Source organism: Phascolarctos cinereus, unplaced genomic scaffold, assembly GCF_003287225.1.
Source record: "Phascolarctos cinereus isolate Bilbo 61053 unplaced genomic scaffold, phaCin_HiC Scaffold_2;HRSCAF=192, whole genome shotgun sequence".
NCBI lineage: Eukaryota > Metazoa > Chordata > Mammalia > Diprotodontia > Phascolarctidae > Phascolarctos > Phascolarctos cinereus.
Genome location: NW_027555625.1, coordinates 228,963,456 through 228,991,449, shown reverse-complemented (window position 1 = coordinate 228,991,449; position 27,994 = coordinate 228,963,456). Strand labels below are relative to the sequence as shown.

Sequence of the window (27,994 nt, the reverse complement as noted above, 5' to 3'; positions counted from 1 at the left end):
CACATCTCTCCCTACTCCAATCCATCCTTCGTACAGCTACCTGCCAAATCTCAAGTGTGGAACTGTCTGACCCTGTCATTCTCCTATTCAGTAAACTCCAGTGGCTCCCTAATATCTCTAGGATAAAATCTAACTCCTCTATTTAGCTTTTAAAGCCCTTACAACCTGACCCCAACCAATCTCTCAGCCTCACTGCATGCCACTCCCCCCCTTCCTACACTGTGATCTGGCCAGACTTCCCTTTTCTCAGCTTTTCACATACAATACTCCTTCTCCTGTCTGGGCCGTTGTACTGGCTATCTTACATCCCTGAAGGCACTCTTTCCTTACTTCCACCTCAAAGACTCCCTCCCTTCCCTGAGAATCAGTTCAAGCAGCACCTTCTATACAAAGCCTTTCCACATGCACCACCACCACCTATTAATGTCTTCCCTCCCTAATTACATTATATATACTACCTTGTATTTCTTTGTAATTTACTCACTATTTATTCTACACATACTGGATTGTGTATGTACTTGTTTCCTCCCTGTTAGGATATCTTTCAAATGAAATCAAAAGAGGAGATATGAATATAGAGGAAACCTCTGACTACTATGTAAACAATAGTGACTGATGATGATGAGGATAGGAATAGAAGAATAATTTTTATATAGCACCTACTATATGCCAAGCACTTTTTAATATACCACCCACTATATGTTAGGCACTTTTGGAAAATATTATCTCCTTTGATGATGATGATGATGATGATGATGACAATGAAGCTCAGAGAAAGAATGGAAATTATCTTCCCAAGGTCACATAGACAGTAAACAAGAGAGACTAGATCCAAACTCTTCTGATTTCAAATTCTGGTGCTCTTTCCAGTACATCACGTGGCTTCCACTGATTCCAAACTGAACAGTTCAGTTCAATTAACTTTCTCTGTGACTCAGGCCAGTCTTCCCTGTGGGTGATGGAATACTACTTCCTCAAAGACTGGCATGGAAAACAGCCCTGAGATGATCAGAACTGTTAGGGCAGTGACGTTAGAGAAAACACAACTCAAGGAAAGGCAGACACGCTTCCTTGCCTAAGATACAGTCATTCCTTTCCTGCTAATTTGTCCACCGTGGGCTATGAGCTGAATTGCATTTATTTAATAGTCTCTGGCGTCCCATAACACAGGCGCTCAGTGTAATAACTAGAGAGCCCCAAGAACCCTGAGGAACTTAAGGAGAGAAAATTCAGGACAAACAAAGCAACAATATGTAGCAACTGTGAACCTTTGGTGACCCCACTTTCTTCCCCAAACAAGTCCTGAATATTAAACAAATCCCCAGCCTAATAGTACCATGTTAGTCTCTACCAGGTGTTGGGGAATTATTCAAGTTGCATCTATAACTGGGTCAAGGGAATAACTTTTTTGGTGGTGGTGACTGGAGGGAGTAGGTTGAGGAAATGAGGCAAGTTATTCACCTTGAATATAGTCATAAGGAATGGAAGAGAAGACACAAATCAGGGATCCATGATCCTTCTTCCACAAAGAAGGAAACTTTCTAATGAAGCAGAAAAATATAGCTGAAGAAACTGGAGTAGGAGTCATAAGATTACAGATTTAGGGCTAGAAAGAACTTAGAGATCATCTCCTCTTGAGGTTCTTAACCTGGGGTCTATGAACTTGGTTTTTAAATAAAAAATATTTTGACAACTATCTCAATATAACTGGTTTCTCCTGTAATATGGTGCATTTCATTCCATGAATTTAAAAACATTATTCTATGAAGGGGTCCATAAGCTTCACCAGATTGCCAAAGGGACCATCATACACATACACACACACACACACACACACACGGATAAAAATCCTTGATGTAAGCCAATGCCTTTATTTTATAAATGAGGAAATAAACACCAGGAAATATTAAATGACTTGTCCAAGATCACACAGGCCATAAATTAAGTAGTAGATGAGAGATTCAAGACCAGATCCTCTGACTCCAAATTCAGTCTGCTGGGTTTTCACTACACCACTGGCTACTAGTCTTGGTGTGACTGCTGTGGTGTGACTTTGGGTATCTTCCCTTCTCTGGGCCCAAATTTCTTTATAAAATAAAGGGATTACACTAAATGGTCTCCAAGGTCCCTACTAGGTCTGACATTCCATGAATATTACAAATAAAATGCTTTGGCAGGCAAACACTTAACACGTCTGCCATGTGGAAAGGCACGCCTTCATGAGCTTAATAGAAGACACAGTTATAGAGGAAAAACCTTGCCCAGCAAGTATTAAATGCTAAAAGAAGACAGATCCTCATGACTAGCCTATGGATATGAAGAGGCGTGGTGTGGCTGAGAGAAGAGAACACCTCTATTATGCAGAGATGAAAGCAGCTTTCATCATCAGAGGAGAGGACCTTCTAAGGGGCCACAGATTCTAACCACACATGGGCCGGTACCATCTCGAGGAGTCTCTCCCAGAAGATTCACAATTTCAGTTTATTGAGGCATTGGGTGACAGGCAGCGGGTAGGATTAGGTGAAATTTTTAGTCTGTGTGTACCGAGTTTACCATTCTGATTTCTGCCTTTTGTGTTCTTGATAATTTGGGTATTATTGATAACTTCTGATTGTCACAAAAGGGAAGAAGTCTTAAGAGTTGGAAGAGGCATTAGACACCATCTAGTCCCATGTACAGAGGCAGCTAGGTAGCTCAGTGGATAGAGCACCGGGCCTGGAGTCAGGAAGAGCAGAGTTAAATTTGCCCTCAGACACTAGCTATGTGACCCTGGGCAAGTCACTTAACCTCTCTTTGCCTTAATCCACTGGAGAAGGAAATGGCAAACCTCCAATATCTTTGCCAAGAAAATTCCACGGACAACATCGGTGTGCTATGATCCATACGGTCACGAAAAGCGAATGACTGAATAAGACCCACGTGCATATTTTACAGATGGAGGCCCCAAGGTCTGGTGATGGGAAAGGGACTTGCAAGATAGTAGTAGAGCTCACATCAGAATCCAGATTTCCTGACTCTGAGGTCTATTGCATCCTCATGTTGATGGGGATTTTAGGGGAAATGAACAAAGGTCTTTAGCATCAATGACACATTTACCATGTCTTATCCCTTTTGCCCAAGTAAAATCCTGATGGATTACAAGTGAGTCTGCTCTCCTAGAGGGGACAGAATGTCCAAGGTAACTCTGCTATCGGCCACACAGCATGGCTTTCCCACCTGAGGGACCTTGGGCAAGTCATCAAACCTCTCTCAGTCTGTTTTTTCATCTGTAAAAGGGACTTGGTCTATATGTCTTCTATGATTTCTTCCAAGCCCAAATCTATGAGCCTATCTGTTCCTCTTTCATAGAAAAGTCTTCTCAAACACAATAAAAGTACACAGATCTATTTTGTTTAAAAGAACCCTAGGATTTACTGGCTTAAATTTATGGCGAAAGCCACACTCCATAAAGTCAGGGCTGAACCACATAACTGCTTTCATATAGCCATAATCAGAAAGAGTCCTATAAAACAAAAGGGCAGCATGGTGTAATATGAAGAAGATTGGTTGTGGAGTCAGAGGCCCTAGGTTCAAATCCTGCCTTTAACACTTACTTGCCATATGATTTTGACCAAGTAATTTCTTTTCCAGAACCTCTATTTTCTCATCTGTAAAATGGAGATAACATTTACAACTCTGTAAACCTTAAGAGCTACATAAATGCAAGCTATCATTAAATAAAAAATATATCATCTACACACATACCTTCTTACCATCCTTGCCCTCCCCAGAAGTTATCAAACCAAAGTAAGAAAAAAAATCAATGAAAAGCATTTTAATTACAAGAGAAACAGTACCATTTTAGGTCAAAGACATTTTAGCTTTACTTATGTAGTGAGTGGGAATTATGGCATTAACAAAATTCACTAGAAAGATCATTGCAGTGGAAGCTGCTTATGGGCACACACTATGAGACCAAGGGACTCGGTGAGACAGACTTTTTCTGAGTGCAGGGTAGTAAATACAAAGAATACTGGACTGAGGCAAGAGACCTGCAGTCTGGTCCCAACTCTGCTACTAACTTACTGTGTGATCTTGGGCAAATCATGGTCCCTGCCTTGATCTCAGCATCTCCATCTGCAAAATAAGTGACTAGATCTTGAAAGTCTCTTTCAGTCCTAAGAATTCTTAATTCTTTCTTATGCATAGATGTGACCTGGTTTCTCCTCTTCTCTAAAATGGTCAGTGGTTCCCTATTGCCTGAGTAAAGTTTAATTCCCTTTGCCTGCCATTCAAGGTCCTCTACAACCTGACACTAGCCTACCTTTCTGTCCATATCTCACATTACTTCTCTCCACACACTCTCCATTCCAGCCACATTAGCTTACTCTCTTGTCCTTCCGAATATTTCCCGTGCTCTCCTCTCTCTATTCCTTCTGCCCAGAACGACCCCTCTTCACCCCTTTCTTGGCCTACTAACTCTCTAGCCATTCTTTAAATTACAACTCAAATGAAACTTCCCTTAGGAAGCCTTCCGTGAATCTCTCATTTTAAAATGACCTTCCCTCGCTGACCTCAGATAGTACACTGTTTTCATAGCTTTCTAATGTACTTATGATGTAATATTACATATTGTAGGTATCTGTGTTTGTGTCACAGAATCTATAACCTTATGAGGACAGGAACTATGTCTTATCTGAGCTTTGTATCCCTCTCTGCCCCAGTGATCTTTGTATCATAGTACTCTGTACATATAAGGTGCTTAATATATGGTTGCTGAAATGGACGAATAATCTAGGGGGGAAAGCATTTTATTTAAAAAAATAAAAGAAAATGTATTTATGAGATTAGAGCAGGGCTAATTTGACACAATTTCAAATCCAAATCATTCAGGAAGAAATATTTCCATGTTGGAGGTGGCAAATGGGATATGTGTGTGTGTTTGAATTATTTATGTTCAAGTAACAAACTAAAGAATGCAATGGGGTGTCAGCAGTGGGGAAAGAATCCTGTCTGGGGATTTGCAGTTGAGAGAACACTAAGTCTTGCTTCCTCCAAATCACTACCTAAGGCAGGAGATTTTGAGCTAAGTGAGCTCTCGGGAGATCCAGAGTACAGTAACTGGCAGGAGATCCAGCATCACAGTAAATGCAGCATCAACAGTGCTCTGGGCCCAGGAACCTCTGGCTCCAGCAGTGACACAGTACATAGAGAGGCTGCAAGATCTACCCATCGCCCACTTGGAACAGCAAATTCAGAAAAACAAAAAAACAAGACCAGCAATAGAGTGGAAACAGAAGCCAGACAAGTGAGGTGCTTGCCTCTGGTATACCAAGCTGACGAGCCCAGAAAAATACAGAAAATATGTATCTACTATCCCAAGTGTGTCATGTGCCCTCAGGATGGGAGGGACAATTTTATATTCTTGTATGTGTATACAAATATCTAGTTACAGCACTGCTCCAGTAGCCCACAAGTTCTGAAGTCAAGACATTCCACATGACCCTTCCATCTTTTGTTTCCCCATCCTTGCAATTTCCCAAGGGCAGGTGAAGTCACTACAGACAGGGTGGCATAGTGTAAAGAACCCTGGGCTTAAAGGTCTGAAGACAGGAATCTGAGACCTGGCATTGCCACTTTACTAGCTATGTACCCTTAGGCAAGTTACAAGCTAAGTAGGAGCCTATTTCTGCTGCTGGAACTGTACCCATGCTACCCTGATTGGTGAGTGAGTATGAACTCACCCAACCCACTATATCTAGCTTGCCCCAGACCATGCTTCACATCTAATCCACCCTGAATGTTTTTTTCCTCTCTACAGAGCTGTGTACTACAATCCCCCACTTTCCTGCCCCTGCTGGACTCAAATTAATACCACTGGGGACCTACCAATTCCCAGGAAAAACTCCCTTCCTTGGCCACCACCCTACTCTATGTGCTGTCTTGCCCACAGGAGAATGTGGTTTCCTTAGGATAGACACACTTTTCTTTTTTATGTCCATCACTAGCACCTAAACTCAGTGTTTAGCCTGTAGCAGGCACTTAATAAATGCTTCTGCATTCATTAATTCAGTGTCAAATGAGAATAACAACACACTATCTCCCAGGCCTGTTGTGAGAGAAGTACTTCGTGATCCTTAAAAGTGTAGAAATGTCAGGTATTATTATTTGCCTAATAAAACTAATCCCAACCTCCTGAGTCCTTCTATTTAATAACAACATATATTTATTAAGTATTTATGACAGGCCCTGGGCTAGGCAATGGAGCTAAAAATTCAATACTATTAAGAGCTTACATTTTATGCGCATCATTATGCCAGACGCAAAGCTGAAAAAAAGAATAAATAAAAATCACTTATTAAGTACTTCCCATGTACTAAGTAAGCACTGGGGATGCAAATATAAAAACAAAGACTGTCTTGGACCTTACATTCCAATAGGGGAAACAATACATGTACAGTGAGAGGTGCTTTGGTCTGCAAAATTAACAAGGGTGGTGAATAGAGGAGCCAACTGACAAAGTCCAACCAGAACCAATGGTAGAGTTGATTTGATAACATTTCACACTTCCAGAAATGGATAGTGGTATGTGGGAAGGAGAGGGGGTAGATGTGGTGAGGAAGCAGAGAAGGAGATGGGAATAAAGTAGGAGAGAAGAGAAACCTGGCTACAGTTCTCCTAAAATAACACTCCACGGAGGCAGTCACCAATCAGGAAAGTGGAGCCCCAGGACCAGAGTTCCACCATAGAAGGCTGACAAGGAAGTTTTGGAGAAGGTACCAGAGAGGGAAAAAATAAAACAATTCCTGACCTCAAGGAGTCCAAAATCTACTAGGGGATATGGCAGGGACATAAGTATTATATAAAGTAAAATATGATGAGAGGCAAAGGAGTGACAAAAAACGGTTCCAAAAAATCTGAAGGGAGAACACTTTCATCTGAAACAGGAGGAAGACAGATTGTCAGGAAGGGGACACTTGAAGCGTGCCTTTTAGGAAGGGAAGAACTCAAACAAGCAGAGCCGAGGAATGCATAGTTTTTAAGCATGGGTGGCAGCTCATGCAAATGCATGGAGTCAAGAGAATGCAGGTTCGAGACTAAACAGAACTATGGGAATTTTTGTACCCACAAGCAGCAGCTTTCACACACTTTCCCAAACACACTTTCAGTAAGGACTAGGAATTGGACACCCTCCATTGTAGAGGAGACAGAGACCCAAGGGTGACAAGTGGCTGCCCCTCCTGGGGAAGTGCGGAGCTCATTTCAGTGACATCTTGCAGCTTCTCATTTTAGCTAACTATTCTTGCTAGACAGGAACCAAGTTAGGCTGTTTCTGTTCTGCCACAGGACAACCACTTTCAGCATCCTCTGCATTCAGGGTCCTGGGATAAAGCTCCATTTGCTCTGCCTTAGTTATAGGCTAGCAATTTAGTGTGGCTGAATCATAGAGTGTATGAAGAGTGAAAACAAAGCAGGAAAGGTAGGTAGATGGTTAAGTAATGATCCCTAGTGAAACTGAAAACAAAGAATGACAAGACAGAATGTGACAAAAACTTCAGAGAAAACACAGAAATGTAACGAGGAAAAATATGGCCTTTAATTTATATTTAGGTAGGCACAACATTTATGTCATTGAGGGTATAATCTCAGCAATATGGGATATTTTCGCTTTTGCAGATTACTCCCTATCCACACTTTCTCCTTCTGCGTAATTGCTGTTCATGCTCTAATTTAGCCTTCCACAGGGGATATACTTGTGATGTGCCATAGGATTCGGCATCTTTCCAATGATGACTACACACCAGAAGTGGTGTAAGAGATATCTTGGAGGACATATAAGATTGGAAAAGGAGGTGGTGCATTTGGAATCAAGAGCAAAGGAAGAATCTGCTTGTAATTGTACTCCCAGCCTTTATTGCAGTGCCTGGCATATTGTAAATCCTTAACAAATGTTTGTTGATTGATGGATTAAAGGTCTCTAAGACAAGAGTTTATAGCTTCCCATGAGAATATATTGGTATCTAGTCAACTCAAAGTCAAGAAGTTGCTTCATAGGAAATTAGAGAATTGGAAGGGCCCTCAAAAGTCTCTATAATCACATCTCCCATATCATACAGAAATCCTCTCTAAAACATCCTTTGGCAAGTGGTCATTCAAGTTCTACTTGAGTATTTCCAATGATGGGGAGCTTAACCTCACAAAGCATCATTTTTCATAGTTAGATAGCTCTATTGGGAGGTCCCCTTCTCGAAAAGCCAAAAAGTCTGCCTCTCTGTAATTTCAACCCACTGTTTCCTGCTCTACTCCATATAGAGCAAAGTCTAATCAATGAGCCAAAGAACCACTGTGGCTGTTGGTGCCCATCCAAGAAAGGAGTTCCTCAGGGTTTGTGACAAGACTTTTTTCCAGAGACCTCTTTGCAGAACTTTTCTTGGAGACCTGAAATAGGATATAAACTTATAATGTTCTGGACAAATTGGACTGTTTGTCATCCACTATCCTCAAAATACCGTTTTGGGTCCCATACCCTTATTGACACCATCCCTGTCCCCTGGAATAGGCTCCCTACCATTTCTGCTTACTGAAGTATCTTCTCTCCTTCAAGGCTGATTCAGTTGCTATATTGTCCATGAAGCCTTCCCTAGTTATCCAAGCTGAGGGTAATTACCTCCTTCAAATTTTTTAATAGCATTTTGGATTTCTTCTTTGAACTTATAATATTCTAACTTCTATTATAGTTATTTTGTGAATACATCTTATCACCCTTACTAGAATAATAAGCTTGTCAGTAGGGATTGTATCTCATTCCATTTCTTATATTCCCTGTAGAGTATCTAGCATAGAATAGACATTTAATAAATGTTTGTTGACTTTGTTGTTGTCATTGCTATGAATACAAGCACATCAAAACATCTGGCCTCTGAAGTTGCCTTAAAGGCCAGGATGGTAACTTCCCTTCAGGTTGGGTAACTATTTGAAGGAAAGGGAGGAGGTTGAAAGAAAACTCATACTTTCTTCATCCACAAATGGCAATTGTGGTTAAGTTACATACAATCTTTGGTCTTTAAAAATCCTTCTAGGAGTGATGACATATTTCTGTCTGAAAAGAACCTTTAGAAATGTGTCCCATTAAGACTGACAAAAAAATGCAAGTGGAAGGTTAACCCAGGGATTATTTGGTGAATTCCAATTTATGCAAACAGTAAACTTGAGTAACCCAGGCCTAGAAAACTCTCTTCCTTTTCTTCTACTCCCTTCAATGACTGAATAATTTATCCAAATCTCCAGACCTCTCCTTGTAGAGACCTAGTCCACATTATGGGCTTGGTCTTCAAAGATTTTTTTCTTCATTGCCTGTACCCAGTGGAAAATACCACCCCAATTCTCATAATACAAACAGCCAAAGAGGTTCCTTGACATACTAAACAGGGCTGACAATTATTTCTGAAAGCTATAACATTTTCACCACTTTTAAATCAGCACCATATGACCCATACTCCTCCTCCTCATCATCATAAAAATACCCAAAACAGTAGATTAGAAAATCCCTCCCATTTCCCGTGATAAGAGCCAATCTGGGGAAAGGTCTAGGAAATGTATAGAAATGAAGCATCTGATCATAGCTTGGAATGAGTCCCCGCCTCCCTCCTTTCCAAAGAGCCTTACTTTTCCCCCTAATTTTTAGTATCTTTTGTAAATTTTTTTCTGGTCACAAGACACCAGGCTCCTTTGGGAAACCTAGCACCTTTTTACTGAGATTATGATTCTCATTTGGCATTGAATTGCTTAGGAGTTTTGTATTAAAAGTAATAACTATTTTTACCTTGGCCAAAGAGTGACAAAACACAGACATCTTGCTCTGTATTAGTTCTCCATATTAAACTAGAAACAAAGTGGGTGGGGGGTGGGGAAAACAGGTCAGGGAAGAAAACCTTGTCTACTTAGTGCTTAAAATCAGGCAGAGGGTGATGGAGGATTTAGTACAGTAGAAACAAGGGGATAAGAAGAAGAATGAAAATCCTGAAACTAAAGCAAATGGGTGGGCCTGGAACTTCCATAGCTAATCAATCCCTCACAGCTCAAATCTCATTTTGTTAGGAAGTTCATACTGCCTCCAACTCCTGGCACATCGAATCTGAATTATTGACATTAGTCCCCATGCACACTTACTCTTTTGTCTTGTTTAGGATCATAGAATTCTTAGAGTAAAAAAAGGGTCCATAGACTATAGGACATCAACCAGCAGAACTGGAAGGTCCATAGAGGCCATCTCACTGAATCTCCTCATTTTAGAGAGGAAGAAAACAAACCAGAGAGGGGGTTTCTATTCCCAGGGTTATGAAGTACTTTTGCTGGCCACCTTGGAGTTTAGATCACAAAAACAAAAGACTTTTCTATTGCAACACGGTTTATGGGCACAGTTCTTACACCTGTCTTTGCCTTCTAAATTTCCTTGTCTAAACTTCTAGTAGGGCTCCAGGGAGTAACTGATAACACTGTATTCCCATTAAGATAAAAGCACCACTACCAGCACCACAATCTTCACCACCTGTTGTCACATATCAAGAGATGTTGTTGGGTCTGGGCATTTGGCTCTAGAGTTCTGGACAAATTCTAGGTTAGGGTGTATTCTTCCTTTGTACAGGGTCCTCATTTCACTCTTGCTCCAAGACATGTTCAGCAAAGCTGAATTCCCAGTAGTGTATTTTTTTTTTTTGGTGGGGCTGGAGAGAACACCTGACTTGCGATTTCCTTTGCATTAGGGAATTCACAGTGAGGAAACTCGATCTATCAATACAGATGAGCACATATTCTGCTACCTTACAGCCTTAGAGAGCTGTCTGAGGCTCCTTGAGGTTAAGTGATTTCCCTGGACATAATGTTCCCGCGAACATTGTGTCAGAAGCAGGTCTTTCTAATTCGGAGGCCAGCTCTTTCTCTAGTATTACACATTGCCTCTTTCTGTTAGTATACTTGCTGACATTGCCCATGGTAATATCAAAAGGGATGTCTTCTCCTTCCACCTCTAACAGAGAACTTCTACCAATGAGATTTACTTCATAAAGTTTGACTTTCCCCTTTTCTCCTAATCTTTTTTGTGGCATGATTGAAAGAGCAGCCTAGATTTGAAGTTAGAGGACCCTAGTTCAAATCTAGGTTCTGGTATGTATTAGCTGGGTGACTCTGACCAAGTCACTTAACTCCTCAGGCCCTCCTCCCACTCTTATGTTTCCTAGTATGTAAAATTAAGAGGCAATTTCTAGTCCTGGTCTGAATATTACAATCCTATGAACTTTATATTAAAATTCATACATACCCATACCTCCTATAACTGCTGCAGGAGATTACTTGATCAAGTGGAATGCTCCAAGAAGGAGCTAGCTAACCAGAACTTTGTTTCAACCTTTAGTTCACTGATCATCAGCCCTAGCAGGGACCTTAGAGATAATCTAGTCCAATTCTTTAACTTTATAGGTGAGGAAGCTGAGGCCCAGAATGGACGGTGATTTGCCCAGTTATTAAAAAACAGAACCAGCAGTAGAACCCAGCTCCCTTTATACCTACCCCAATGCTCTCTTCATTCTACTACAATGTCTTTCTAAAAGAAATTTCTTTAGACATCCTATCCTACTTTCCTTAAGTAGGGTACAGAAAACACAGAGAGGTGTTTGGGTTTTTCGGAGTGGCTAAGTGAGGATCTTAGGATGCCTCAAGAACATTATTTCTTCAGTCAGTCAATAAACGTTAAGCACCTATTATGTGCATCCAGAAGTACAATGTCACTTCTAAATATTACTGACCATTGACGGGGACTCTAAGACATTTATCCCCTGAAAGTGGCTATTGAAACTAAATCTATAAACATTGCTTTAAAAAAATCATTATTTACCACTTTTTTTTTAAGTGTAGGGCAAGAAGTTTGATTATCTGGAACTCAAATGATTAAATTTTATTGTAGTTCATGATAAAAAAAGAGTTTTATGATTTAGGAGAAAGAGAGCTCTAAGTAGTTAATAACAACGCTAGAATTGTTTGAAGCAGTCAGTGTAAAGGACAGAAAATTGGCCTCAAAGCTAGGAAGACTTAGAGATTCAACTCCTACCTCTGGCATAGACCATCTATAGTATTCCAGGCAAATGACTTAACCTCTTTGTGTTCTGGGCAACTCTCTAAGACTATACACGCTCCAGAGAAGGGGCCAGCCTGCATTAATGGGTGTTCTTTCACTTGGGGATTCCTTATACTAATAAACCACAAGTCCAATCCACAGCTCTATAAAAATACATTTTTACAGCTATGTAAGGCAAGTAATGTTCAGTATTATCTTCATTTTACACATGAGAAAACTGAAGCTCAGAGAGGTTAAAAAAAAATTAGTTCCTGGTCACAAAACCAGCAAGTGTTAAAGTGAGGATTAGATCCCAGAAGCCTTGTGACTCTAAATCCCATTCTCTTTGCATTAAGAAATTTTGCCTCTACTATCACCATGGCAATGATAAGGTATTATTTTGCCTTTATTTCTTCAGTGGACAAGGGTTGCACCTAACTAAAAAGAAAGTAATAAAAGAGCCATCCTTTAGCTAATTCTTAAAAGAAGCAAAATCTCTCTCTCTCTCTTATACATACATACACACACACACACACACACACACACACACACACACACTCTCTCTCTCTCTCTCTCTCTCTCACACATACACATACACACACACACACACACACAGAGTGAAGACAAAAGGGAACTTCCTCAGGAGGACAGCCAGGCATTTGCCCAGGGACTGAGGACTAGATTCTCTTCTGGATCATTTTCTCAAGAAGCCAGTGAAAAAAGCAAAAGTCTAACCCTCTAGAAATTGTGCTGAGTAAGTAGTACTCTAGAAATTTGGTGCTAGCACCAAAAGGATATTCACTCTGAGCGGATCATCCTGCCTAGGCTGGTCAAAAAACAAAGCATCGCCAAAAGAACTTTGTTGAAGGACATTTCAAAACTGATTTTGGCCGTTCATTCAAGAAAAAGCCAGTTCTTTGTTCTGATCTTAGCAGGCATGGAATATTCAGAACTTGACAAGAAGGAAAAAAAAACCCACAAAAATTTAAGCTGCTTCAGGATATAGATGTTACAGAAATGTACGAATGTTTTTTTTTAAATCACCACTTTCAATACAGCAGACTCTACCTCACTGAGTTACTATGGTGTTATCATTTCCCAAAGGGCCAGGATAGCATTTCTTAGACTTTGCTTTTACATGAAAAACATTAGTTTTATTCGAATAGTTTCTTTTTTAAAAACTGCTTTTCTATCCAAGATGGTCTCTAGTGGAGTAGCCCAGGGATCTTTGTTTGGCCCTGTGACATGTAATATTTTTAGCAATGGCTTAGACAAAGGCATAGATGGTACACTCATTAAATCTGCAGATAACACAAAGCTGGGAGGGATAGTTAACATACTATATGATGGAGTCAACCCAATAAGGGAAATACAGTCTTACACTTGTACAAGCAACTTCACAAACACAGGATGGAGGAAGTATGCTTGGATAGTAGTTGTTCTGAGAAAGACCTGAGGGTTTTAGTGGGCTACAAGCTCAGTATGAGTCAGCAGCATGATGTGGTAGCTAAAAGAACAAATGGGATCTCTACATCAGGAGATGCAGCCCAGATCTTTCAGGAAAAGAGAGGGGATGGGCCCATTGTACTCCACCCTGGTCAGATCATCTGGAGTATCATGTTCATATCTGAGGACCAAAAATATTGATAAAAATGATATCGCTAAACTGAAGAATGTCCAAAGGAGGGCTCCAGGATGAGGAAGGGCCTTATGTCCATGTTATATCAGGATTAGCTGAAAGAATTGGACATATTTTTACAATCTGAGAAGACACAGAAAAAATATGATAACTGTCTCCAAATATTTGATGGGCTAGGCTTAGACTTATTCTACTTATTTCCTGAAGTTAAAACCAGGAATGATGGCTGGAACTTAAAAAGAGGTAAATTTAGGTTGTTAGGAGGAAAAAAGTCCTAATAATTACTGCTCTCTGAAATGGAATGGACTGCCTTGAGAGGAGGTAGGTGACAGATTCTTCCTCCTTGGAGGTCTTTTAAGGAGAGTCTGGACAACCATTTGTCAGGCATGTAGGAGTAGGGACTCCTTTTATGTATGAGTTGAAATGTCTGCTGAACCAGCTCTGACATCTTTCAAATTCTGTGAGTCTTGCTACAGCAAGATTTTAGGGGATAGAAATTTTAGGGGATCAGTTCATTCAACCATCAGAAGTGTGAGATTCAACCATCAAGAACACATATTAGAAAAACAGAATGGCAGAGATGAAAGAGATTTTAGTGATTTATCTTTTCCAATTCCTTTATTTTACAGGTGTGCAAAACTGAGCCTGAAATAAGGTGATGCAATGCATACAGTACCAGGCCTGGAATTAAGAAGACTCATCTTCCTGAGTTCAAATCCAGTCTCAGACACTTACCAGTTGTGTGACCCTGGGCAAGTCATTTAACCCTGTTTGCCTCAGTTTCCTCATCTGTCAAATGATCTAGAGAAAGAAATGGCAAATCAGTCCAGTATCTTTGCCAAGAAAACCCAAAATGGGGTCACAAGGAGTCGGACACAACTGAAAAACAGCTAATCAACAATAACAACAATGGTAGAAGCAGGAATAGAAACCAGTTTCCTAAAGCTCAAAGTTCTTTCCAACAATGCCTCACCTGAGCTTGCTACTCTAATAACGAGAAAAAAGTTTGTGCTCTGAGTATGGCAAACAGTGTGGAACTCATCACAGACTTGGCAGTGGTGAGACTGAGAGACCAAGGCTATCAGGCCTGCTACTTTCTCTATGGGTGGGCAAGGCTGGAAGGGGGTTGCCTGGAAAAGGTGCCTTTGACAATCTTCTTGTGCGGGTCATAGGAGAAAGTGAGCAGCAATCTTTCGTTTTTCTTTTTAAAACTATTAAAGCCTGTTGGGTGTGAGAGACCTCAGTTTTTCATATATTAATTCCCTTTTATTTTAATAAGGAAAGGCTAATTTCAAAGACAGCTCCCTGGCTGTGTTGAAGTTAACTGTTCTATCACAATGTTCCCATTGTAAACCAAGGGACTTGTTGGCCTTTAAACTTGAGTTATAAAAATTTGGTCTGAGCCCAAAATCTGGCATGAATAGAGTATTTTAATTTCATTTACTGAATATTTTTTAAAAATCTGTTTGGCTATTTAAAATTTTGTTCTATTTTTTTTAGATGAACATTTACCAGTGTGGAATGTTGGGAGTAGAGGTGAGGGACTTTTCAGAATCTTAAGGACAAGAGAGGACTCATATGGATACACCCAAAGGGCACTCTATTTGCTAAGCACTGGAGTGCTATGAAAATGAAAGGTGGTGGTAGTATTTATAGGATCACAGAGTCTGAGGCTAGAAGTGACCTTCCAATCTAGGTCCCCTCCTCTTACAAGACAGGGAAACTGACATTCAGAAAGGCTAAGTGATGTGGCAGTCAATAAGCATTTATTAAGCGCCTACTATGTGCCAGATGCCATGCTAAGCACTAGGCATCACCATGGAAGGCAAAAGACAGTATCCCTGCCCAATGTCACACAGCTAATGAATGACAGATCTTCTCAGAGCAGTTACTATCATAAAACCTCATTTAAATCAGCTTTAATTGTATAGAAATTTGTGATAATACTGACAAGCCTGGAGTGCGGTTCTCTTTTGCACTAACTAAACAAAATAGGAATACAAAACAGATTTTAGGAGGAAGGTTTAATTCACTTAAGGAAGACGCTTTTTGTTACTTTTAAAATTACTTTGTCAACATACTTTTTTTTTTTAACAAAAAATGCACCAATTACAAAGTGTCTATCAAAAAAACTGGTTCAAGTTGACTGGGTGGTACCTTGCCCCCTAAGCCCTGACTCCACTACCACCATGAAGTTGTTTCTCTTGAGAAAGAGACAATGATACTATGTTACATATTGATTTGGAGACCAGATATGAATTTGAATCTCAGCTCTACGATCTGCGAAACTGTGGGCAAGTCACAACTTTTTGCATGCTTCAGTTTCCTCACGTGAAAATGAAGATAATAATACCAATACGATCTACCTCATCAGGATTAAGACTCAAATAAGATCCCATTTGTTAAGCAAAAATCTTACATAAATGACAGCTGCTATGAATCGACAGCATCCCCATATCTCCCAACCACCCAAACTCAGCACTTACCTCTCTTCAACCTCTCCCTTCCTACCCCTATCCATGCGGAACATTTTTGGAATTATTAAAAAAAAATTCCTCCTAGCAAAAACTTAATAGAATACATTTATGGAATGTTAGTACTGAAAGGTAACTTCAAGACCATCTAGTCCAACCTTTCATTCTGCAGAAAAGGAAAACCGAGAAGCTGTGACTCAACAAAGGCCACATGGAAACAAAAGTAAGACTTACTTGATATCAAGGTCTTCTACCCCTAGGAGATACTACCCCACACTGCTTATGCCCAGGGCTCAAGCTTCATTTGTGGATGACACCCAAACAGTCCTCAAGTCACAGTGCCTGCCTCAGTTTCCTCATCTGTAAAATGGACACAATAATAGCATCTAACCCCGCCCCACCCCAGGATTTTTGTGAGGATCAAATAAGGTAATATAAGTACTTTGCAAACCTTAAAGCACTATATAAATATTAGCTATTATAAAGATGACCTATTCTTCAAAGCTCAGATCAATGCTACATCCTCTGTGAGGCCTGTCCTCATGCTCCTTATACAGCACTTTGAGGCAGCATGGTACAGTAGAAAGAACATTGAATATGGAGTCAGAAGACCTACATTCAGGTCCCACTTCCAACATTTATAAGCCATGTGACTCTGAGCAAATCAAATCACCTTGAAAAGCCTCAGTTTTCTCATCTCTAAAATGGGGACAATCATCATACCTATTGCTACCTCTCTCCCAGGGTTGTTTTGAGGAGTGTGCTTTGACATTTTTCAAGTGGGAATGGGGGGGCTAAAAAGAAAGAAGAAAAGAATAAGTATTAATATAGCATATTTGCCAGGCATTGGGCTAAGGACATTATAACTGTTACCTCATTTGATATATCAACGTAATCTATTAATATTATTGCTTCTTTTATGTTCTTATCCATTTTGCACTGTGATTGTGTGTAAATCATATTTCCCCCCAACAGAAGGCAAGATTCATGAGAATAGACACCCTGGTTTTTCTCTGAGAAGGAAAATGGTTGTACCATGTCCCAGTTTCTGGTTGATGCCTGGAACTATCCTCCCAGTTCAGCAGAGCAGATATGAAAAGGTAAGTACTACTTCTTACTGAGGGCTGAGGATATTAAAAGACCTCCAGGCTAATATTTCTTAGGATGTTTTACACAAAAGGTACTGGAAGGTGACCAGCAAATTTCCTATTCAATCAACAATTAATGGAGTCTATAAGATCAACCACAGGAAACTCAACTGTTGTAAAAGGATTAGTTTGGGAATTGAAGAGAAAAAGTCAGTTTACTCCTCTAACTCAGAGGGAAAAAAACCAAAACAGCATAATTTCCCAGAAAGGGGGTTATTTCTGAAATCATGTATAGAAGACACACACAAACAACCCAGGGGAGGTGGGAAGTAGGGAACAGTTTGACATGCCTCCTCTCTGGATACAAACCGCTAAAAAAGTTATTCTACTCCCTCAAAGCCCACTCCTGTGTCTCTTCCCCAGTTGTCTCTCTTGTGGGTGCCTGAGTAATCCTGGAAGCATTTCCAGTGTTTAATACATTTGCTGAGTTGGAGAAATTCCTTCTCCTTCTCTCCTTACCCCAACCATTAACTCCACATCATAGTGAGCAGTCAGTTCAGCAAGATGGCAACAACATAGTCTTTACCCATCACTGGCAGGATGTAAATGATCTCTCCGATTCTTTTCTTCACTGAATGGTGCCAAGACTCTGACCATTAGACTGTTCACAACAACAGGCAGCAAGTCACAACATGTTGTGATATATGACACTGTCTAGTTAGCAAATCGAGGAAAATGTAACAGAAGACTCCCAACTCTCTCCCACTGCCTCATTCTTCAATTCAATCTTGGTAAGGCTAGATGAGAAATGGATCTCAGAGGAGTTCAGACAGCTACCACGCATACAGTAGATAGCGCTAGAATTGGAAGCAACAAGTCCTGTGTTCCAATCTCTAAGCTACAGCATTTAGTAGATGTGTGATCTGCCAGAAATTATAGTGGTATTGTGGAAAAAGCCCCGGACTGATGTCAGAGAATCTAGGAAGACTCTGTTCTGTCCCAACCTGTGCGATCCTGGGTGAGTCATTTCCCTTTTCTGGGCCTCAGTTTCCTCCTTTTATAGATGAGGTTGGACTAGATGGTCTCTTAAGGTGCCTTCAAACTCGAAAAGCTATGATGCTGTGTTTTCTAAGGTCTTTTTTAGCACTAAGTCCTAGGGTATGTTCTCTACTCTCACCTCCCTTTTCTAACACTTAAGTTTCCTCTCTCTAGAAAATGGTCACAAGAATGTTTACACTATCTACTTTCCAGGGCTTGTTGTGAGGAAAGGACCTTGGAGAATTGGAGCAGAGAAAACATCTCCTGCATTGAACTGCTTGTTTCCTTATAACCAAACCTATTACAAATAAACTAGGATTAGGTCATTCCTCCGGGGGAGGAAATAATCCCTTACCATTTCACCCCAAAACCTTCTTTCACTTAAACTACGTTCCAGTGAATGATCTAGGAGAGGCCTTCATCTAGGCCATAAAATGGGGAGACCTTAGTAGCTTATGTCAGATTCAAATTAGTAGCAGAGTAAAGACAAAAGCCTTGTAGGAAAAAAAAAAACCAGAAACAAAATGGGTGTCCACTGTTTGGGGAATGGATGCACAAATTATAGTATGTAAATGTAATAGAATATTAAAAACCACAAAAACAATAAATAGGAGGAATTCAGAGAAGCATGGACAGACCTGTAGGAAATGATACAGAATGAAGAAAGCAGAAGAACCAAGAAGATCCTCACAATGAATAAAAAAATGTAAATGATAACATTAGAAAGCAGCTGACAACTGATGAACTTGAAGAAAAATGAACTTGGCCCAATAGAAATAATAAGGAAATATACCTTTCATATCTCAGTAGAGAGATAGGGACTATGGATGTAGAGTATGGCATACAATGTCAGAATGCTTGCTTTGTCATGGCTTTGCTTAAATGTTTCTATTTGTTATAAAGAAAGGTTCAATATTTGGGGGGGGTAAGTAGTTATGGAGAAATAATACGATGTAAAAAAAAAAGAATAAATGTATAGAAAGACTAATAAAACTTCCGTAGTTTTGGTGGAATGGAAAGAGTACTGGAATTCTAAGCAGAAGACCTGAATTCAAATCCTGATTCTGCAATTTACTTAAGAGATTTTGGTTAAGTCACTTCACTTTTCTTGGCCTCAGTTTCCCTATCTGCAAAATAAAAGGGACTGAATTAGATGATCTCAAAAAATTACTTTCAGCATTCTAAACCTATGATCCTAACCTCTGGACTCCCAGGCTGGAGCTTTTTAATACTACTTAATTACCAGCCAGCTCTTCACCTGCTTTTCAATTTTTCAGAATCGAAACCAAATCCCCAGACTCTCTCTAATCTGACCTCGATTCTTGTTCTGCAGAGCGCGGCTAATAATCTTAGAAGACCCTTCTCTGCACCTACACCCACCAAAAATGTCAGTCACACAGACAGGAAGTTGGGCCTGGCTGAGGTCATTCCCCTGGGGCTCCTGGAGTTTGCGGTGGGTTAGTGGTGGTGGTGGTTTCAGTCTTGCTTTTTTGGTGACCTTAGAAGTGCTTATTTATGCATTTAAAGCCCATGATCTAATACTTTCTGGTTTGGCTGCTTTCTCCATAATAGCAGCCTGTAAAAAAAGCATTGGAGAATTCCCCATATTTTCTCATTTTGGGTCGAAAACATAAACTGCCATCTATACAGCATTAAATAATGCCCACACGACGTGTTGGAATACATTGCTCCAGCAGCAAAAAACAATTTGGAGATATTTGGTAATCTTGGGAGCCTGCTAATCAGCCACAGTCACTTTTTGATAGAGGTTGAAGAGTAACATTCTAAGCTCGTGTTAAAGCAATTTTTAAAAAATGCTGGATTTGTTCATGTTTTCCCCATTTCTTCACAGAAGAGTCAATGTTTTCAACATCCTTTGCCTCTGTAATTTTCCTATTGGCACGGCCACATCTGACCATGAAACCCCACGTAGGTATGTTACAGAAACAGTGATTGTTGAAACAGACGCGAGGCTCTGGCATGAGCCTCTCTCCTTTACAAAATTAAAATGCCTTTTCAGCTCATAGGCTGTAATGTACTTCAGAGATGGATACAAAAAAAAAAAAAAATAACTGACATACCAGGAGATGAAATGAGAGAGGAGCAGATAGCTGTTTGTGTGTCATTCAGCCTTCCCCATTCCCCCTCACATGATGGTGGAATGTTGCACATTTGCCCTTTCTTTCTGGGAAATAATTTCATTTTGTACTTAGTTTCTTCAGCTAAATTCACAACAAAGATGATAATTCCCTATGGAACACTCCACATATTTCATGTATTTCATTTTTTAAAAATATTCATGACTGGAGTGGATGCTCATTCTGTTAATACATAGTGAAGCATATGACTTAATTTCGTAAGTTTCTGTGGCTAAAAAAAGTCATTAGCTGGTGGCTAAGCCGGGGATGAGATACAATAGACAGCTGGATATGGACACAGGAGATAGGGAATGAACCCATGATTTCATTAGGATAGAGAATCCCAGGATGACGAAACTCCCTTTCCCAAAGCAAGTCAGCACCTTCTAGTCTCTACAGCCCTAGAGCACAGAGCCAGTATGTGTCAAAAGCTGAACCTGAACTCAGTTCCTGGATTGGAGGCCAGTTCTCTATCCATTATGCCATGTGGCTATAAACATGTTTACTGGGCACAAAAGAAAAATTCAAAGAACTATCATTTAAAGCACGTACACTGGAAAATTAATTCAAATACTTTTTAAACAAATACTTTTATAACCACCGATGTTTGATGAATAATTCATAAAATACTTAGTGTCAATACAATAATAATCCTTTTTGTACTGGCCAATTAGGGAGCCTCTGCCATAACAGAGATGGTAATTACCGTGATTGTTTTCAAAAATAAACAGCAACAATTAGTTTTTCAGACAGCCAAAATCCAGATTTTTTGGTAGCCTTCAGAACTGTATCAAAGTTCCAGTTTTAGATTTCTAATGCTTCACATTTTCATCCAGACACAGACTTTTCAGAGACCTAGCTCCCCAAATTAGTGATAATAATTACAATTACATATATATATATACAATTATATATACATATATATATATAATTACATATATATACAATTATATATACATATATATAATTACATATATAATAATTACAATTACAAATATTACAATTATCATCAAAGGTAATCAAAGGTGATACTAGTGTTTGCTGAGCTGGATTTGTGGACAATGAGATATTCATTATGACTAACTGTCCTTCACAAACTAACCCCTACTAATGTCACACCATCAAGATTGATATTTTAACATATACACCACCCCTAAACTCCTAGGTCGAGAACACCTTATATTTAATTCACAAAGAAATTGTTCAATTTTCTTTGCTAGCTACTAATTATTATTTGTTGATGATTTCTTCTTCAGATGTTATGCAATATACTACACAGACACATCACAACACAAGTCCTACTGCAAACTATCGTCCTCTATGCAAACTCGGCGTTTTTCCTTCTATGTACAGTCTATGGCCTCCCACTTACTCACTCCTGATATCTAAATTATCAAGTGTGTTTGGTCAATTTCAATTTGTACCAATTTTCTGATGGAAGAAATGAGTGAAAATATCAGGTATAAATGGACATCCTTTCCAAGAAAACATTCCCAATGTACTTTGACTTACAGATAAGGAACAGCACCCCTGTTATCCAAATGTTTGATTTTTGTTTTCTTCTGTTAACAAATCTCAGCATCGCAGCTTAGGGGGAAAAGTGTCTTCGATTTTTACATCTTCCTTAATTAAAACACCCACTACATATAGAGCTATTGATAGCAAAGATCCAGATATTCTATATTAGCATGAAGCACAAAGAGCTCACTACCATCTTGTTTCTCCAAAACAATTTAAATCACAGTAAACAGAGGCTGAACAAAGCAATGAACCGATAAGATAAGTAAGCAAGGGGCTGTAGAGAAAGAATTCAGACCAGAGTTTTTAAGTTTCCTTTTCTCTCTAAATATATTATTCCCCTTACTTTAAAAATATTTTAATCAGCATCAAGATCACAAACAAGTTACTCCTTAAGGCTCTACAGAATCGTGAGCTATTATTACTTAGCTCTGTTCCATTAAGAGAGGGCAAGGATGGATTCCCAGGGTCAGTCCCCAGTGAGCAGCTATTGTCAATCACCAGGATGTCACTGCTATGAGGTCCCACCTAATTGAAGGGGGCTTAGCCCCACCCTAAACCAGGGTGTTGGTTAAACACCATTAAAGGAGTTAAGATCTGCAAATAAAGAAAATGAGGCATTGTCTTAAGTGAATTAAGGCCTCCACTGGCCAATTATTTCCTGTTCCCTGCTAACAACTGCAACAGACAAAAAGGAACCATTTTGGAAAGACTTGTTATGGGATGGAAGGGGGAATGTGAGTGTGCTTTTTCTGTCAACAGTCCAGTGTTTTCACAGCTCAGTGTCCTCACTGGGGTTAAACACTTGGCAAAGAGGTAGGGGGATGTGGATTAATAAAAAAAAAAAAGTTGGTTCTGCCACCAGAAAGAACTGTCCTGGCAGCACCCTCTGCTAAGTAGAGATTTTATGCCTTGGGAGTTTATTGACTATTAAGGCATTTAGGCCCAGCAATACTAGAGATAAGGAGAAACCATATTAGGCTACCCACTACCATCCTTTTTAAAAGGACTCTTCAATTTTTTCTTTCCTTTTTTTTGCAGAAAGGTTAATGCCAGTAGAAGGTACCAAGTTAGGGGTCTTTGTTTAATTTCCCAAGTCCAGTTGGGAACATAACCCCCCCCCATATACTGTTTCATCTTTCCTAATATGTAAATATGGGTTCTGCTGCCAGCACCAGCAGATGTTGTTATCTATATTTGTAATATTTTAATAATAATCCCATAATACTCATAGCTCATATTTCTAAAGGGCTTCAGGGTTTACATAGTGCTTGTTCCACAAAAGCCCAGTGAGGTGGGGAGTGTAAGAATCATTATCCTGTTTTACAAATGGAGAAACTGAGGTTGAGCATTATCTTACACCAACCAAACTATTCTTTACTGATGATTTCCTCTCCGTGGGTTGTGTAGTATAACCGTACATAACAACACAAAACCCATCACAATCTACCACTTTTCCTGTAAACTTGACTTTTTTTGTTTTTGTTTTTGCTCCTTGACCAAAGACACTCAGCCAGGGTGTGTTCGGACTCCAAGTCTGAGGCTACTGCCATGACATTTCACTGCTTTTTCATGAAGTGTACCCCAGAGAAAAGAATGTATTGGCAGTTCTGTATATAAAATACTTTACTGCCATAGGCCTTTGTCTGCCCACTAGGAAGAAGCGGTATTCCGGAAACAGTACTGAAGACCTGGATTTGTTTTGGGCTGTGCTGCTTACTATCTGCTGAAGCTGGGCAGTTCCCCTCCCCTCTCTCAAGTTTCTCAATGGTAAAATAAAGGGATTGGATTGCATGACCTCTAAGTTATCCTAAAGTCCTAAGATCCTAATTTTGTCACCCCTTCCCCCAATCATTAAAAACAACAACATTTCACATCTCATTTTCTCATGACTTTGGAGAGCATTTTTTTCCACTTCTCAGTCATCATAATCTGCAGTCAATTCCACACATTAAGCATAACAACCTGCTACTTTATTATACAAGGAGTTTATGGTGAGGCTAATTAGCGTCTAACTGGGCACTCCAGCTGAGGACACCTAAAAAACATCTGGCAGCAGAAGCCTGGTGAAAGGGTGGAGAGAGTAGGTTCACAGGGCCATGCAATCCCATCAGAGCTAGTTCCAGTTGGATCTTAGCAAAACTTGTCTCTTGTCTGTGACCAAAGTTATCTTTGGAAAGGTAACTGAAAAAAAATAAGGAAACTGGTTTCTTCTTTGCCAGAAAGGACAGATCTTGTAATGGGGAGCACATGCTCTTTTAAAACGAACATATGTTAAGTGTGTACATTTTACATAAACCCACACAAGGACATACATGCTTACCCTACGATGCAAGCGCAACCATTTAAAAAATGCCTTTTGTAAATGGTATTTTCAGTCTTCCAATAACAGCTCAATTTGATTCATTTACTCTCTCAAATATGGCTAACAATGTCTCTCAGCAGTTAAAACAACAAAAATAATGCCAGATATTGTGAACACCAGGCCTTCTGTACTCTGACAAATGAGAATGATAGCCCCCAACCCAAGGCTCCTTGTGAACTCTTTACAACATGCCATTCAGGCAGGAGATTATGAAATTTAAAGGAAGAAACAATTCACTCGACAATTTGATTTCCTTTAGTCAGTTAATAGTTAGAAAAATATTCATATACACATACCAGGTGTCCCAAAAGTCTCTGTGAAGTTTAAATCACACTAAGACTTTTGAGTCATCCTGTATACATGAAAATGCCAAATGATCCTCAACATATGTATGCATATTACATATAGGCCAGTAAAAGCTCAAGGAGCAATAAAAGAAAAGTCTTATCTAGTCCAGTGTACAATACTATCACAAAGCTAATTTTAAAATCCTGAGTTAAATGAGGAATAAAAATGCTTCAGAAAATATTCATCATGGTAATATGTCATTTCTTTTTTTAGATTTAGCTGCATTGGGAATCTTCTCATGATTTCATATAGGGTTTTAACTGGAGTTTGTCTTAGGGAGTTTTTAAATCTAGTCACTTGCTCCAGAAAAAAGCTAACTGTAGTTGGTTTTAAAGAAAGCCCAAATCTTCCTTCATTGGCCATCCAAATTAAGCATTATCTTTCCCGGATCAGAAGACAATAAAGCTGCATATCTAAAAACTCAGGTATTCTCGAAATATTTTTGAGGGGCATGGGAGGTTGGGGAGGTTTGGGAATGGAGAAAGGGAAGATTAAAAAAAAACCCAATAGTAGTTTATATTTGTAACCGATTCATAGTTTAGAGAAAGATTAACTTAAGTAGGGGGGAAGATGTTTTGAGAAAAATTCCTGAATGGAGATTATTTCAAGGAAAGAAACAGAGATCTGTGCATCCAGTGTAGAACTGCTTTGAACTCTGTTCACAAGCCCTCCCAGCCCATTTCTGTTAGTTACAATGTTAGAGGATTAAGTATTTGCAAGGGCCTGTTAATAAATTTTAAGCAAACCCAAAACATTTTATTGGCGGCATATATGTAATTTAACAATGAAAATTTCAGTAGAAGAGAAATATACCATTACATGAATGAAATATTAAAAAAAAAAACCCAAAGCAATTGTACCCTGGGCAATAATTTCCTTTCCAAGGTATTCCCTAACTCAGATATAATTTAACACTCAAATGCTTATTTGATGTTTGTAAATCACCCTCAAACTCCCCTAAGCCTTAAGAACAGCTCTGGATGCAGGTTAGGTATTAACTCATTTCACTGCATCAGGTAATTAAACGTCACTGAAACGGTTGTGATTTATATAGAAGTGTTGTTTTTTGGGGGGGTGGTTTTTTTTTTTACAAAGGTAATTCAAGATTACGTAGCAATTCTCAACACTGTGTCCGCAAAGTTCAGCATGAGTTTTATTTTTAGATTCCCAAACCCGCATGGTCAGTTTCACCTCTCTCAGTGCCTAGACCCTTGGAACTGCCCTTACAATTCAGCAACTGAAAAGGAGATGTGAACTTTGGGGGTGCAAGTATTTTCACCTCAAGGCTGTTTTTACTGCTGCAGTAGTAGTTAGTCTGAGAGGTTGTTACCCGACCTTTTGCGCTTATGTATTTGCACTTAAATAACTTCTTTAGCACTAAATTATTTTGGGCAGGAAAAACAAAAACAAAACCTCACAAGCTAAAACCAACAAACTGAAGTTTTTGGACGGCAGCATAAAATCACAGTCTTTGATTTCTTCATTTCAACAATAATAAATTAAAGAAAGAAACAAATACACAGCCCGACCCAGTGTTTTTAAGTTACCCCTCGTCACCAGGGTCTGCGCTACTTAGTAACAAATAGCAATTATTTCGGGGTCCCATTCCCTGCCAGGGAAGGAAATAACAAAGTGGTGATTCGGGAAGCAATCTAACTGACACCCCTAAGAGGGTCGAGGGAGGAGGGGTCACAGTAGGACCAGCTAGGACATCACTGCCCTGGGCTTTTTCAACCCAAAGCGAGTTTCAAAGAGCAAAGGACGTCCGCCCGTCTGCTGACTCCTAGGAGTAGGAAGAGCCGACTTGTCCTTAGCATCTCCCTGGCAGGAAGGCTTTGGTCTCCGCAAACTCACCTCAAGCGAGTCGTCCCTCCTCCGGCATGGGCTGCGGACTCAGCCAGCCCACTCTGCCCCTCTCTCCCCAGCCATCTCGGGGCGTAGGAAGGTTCCGCACCTGGCGTCTGTCAGCACTCGGCCGCCAGCCGGATCAAGGGCAGAGTCCTAAAGCGCTCCCTCCCTCCCTCCCTCGTTAGCCCAGCACTTGTCCACTCCCACCTGGCCCAGGTTTGCCCGGGCTGCTCCGGCCACCGTCTCCAGAGGTGGCTGAGTAGTCCCTGCAGTCTGCAGCACCGAGGCTTCTTCAGCAAAGCCCCGGGCGCAGGAGCAGCAGCCCCGCAGGCCGCGTTCCCCCGGACCAACACTGTCCCCCAGTACGAGACCCCAGGCGAACCCTTTCCCGGGTGTCCAGAGCACTGACGAACCGGAAAGGTCTGGGGCTAGCAGAACGCTCGGCTCGTCTTGCTCACTCGACTCCCCCAGCCCCGGCGCTTAGCCCCCTTGGTTCAGTCCGTCCAGAGGACAGCGCGCGCGGGCAGCTCCGCGCCTCTGTGGACGCAGGCGGCCAATGGCCCCGAGGCAGCCTCCGTAACCTCGCAGGCGGCGATGGAGGACGCTCGCAGAGGCAGTGTTTTTGGAGGAGAAGCAGGTTTCCCGGGCTGGGGTGCGGGGTCAGGGCGGCGGGAGGGGTTAGCCCTCCAGCCTGAGACCCACAACCCTTGGGCTCCCAATGCAGTTACTTTGCTACACCTCCCCAATTCCGAGGTCAGCGGACGCGCGTGGGAGGCGTGTGTGTGAGTGCGCGCGGAGGGGAAAGGGTGATGGTCTCCGTACTCACCACGGGCTGCTGGAAAAAATCTCCCGCGTCCCCGGGCCGAGCCTGCGGGCGGCTGCGGAGGCACTAGTGGTTGAGCGATCCCCCCTCCCCCCAATCCCCCGCCGTCCTTTCCTCCAGTCTCTTCTTGTCTCCCCCTCCTCCTCCCCGAGGGTTGCGGCGCTCTCGGCCCCCAGGCGGGGTGGGGCGGGGCGAGGCCCGCGGGCGAGGTGAAAGGGTCGCGGGGAGCTAGGGCGCTCAAGGGCGCGCGGCGCCTCGCGGACGATCCGGGCTGCAACCGGCTCGCGGAGGGGAGCGGGTATTCGACTGAAACAGCTGCTGCTTGGAGCCTTCCTTCGCTTAGCCTAGAGCACGCCTGGGGAGGGGAGGTTCTCGGCCCCCTCCCCCTTACACACCCACCGACGCTCCCCTGCCTGCGCTCTGCCCTCGCGCCCAGATCTTCCCGGTGGGGAGCACCGCACCCAGACACGGAGGCACTGGGTTCTTGGAGCCTCCTTACTTGTTGGGACGCCGCCGTACAGCGTCTTTTTCCTTCTCCCTCTCCCTCCACCCTCATAAAGACTCCCTCTCACAGAGACATCTACAAGGGGACACTTTCTGTAGTCCAGACACCAGTTTACAGGGAAA

General features: G+C 41.0%; 1 protein-coding gene across 1 annotated transcript in view; it reads right to left on the bottom strand.

Annotated features, from left to right (window-relative positions):
* Positions 1 to 27,706, bottom strand: part of EYA2 (EYA transcriptional coactivator and phosphatase 2) — a 246,806-nt gene extending 219,100 nt beyond the window's left edge. The window contains 1 exon segment of the mRNA XM_078149854.1: positions 27,371 to 27,706. The gene's annotated coding sequence lies outside the window, so the exon portion shown is untranslated.
* Positions 27,707 to 27,994: the final 288 nt, after the last annotated feature.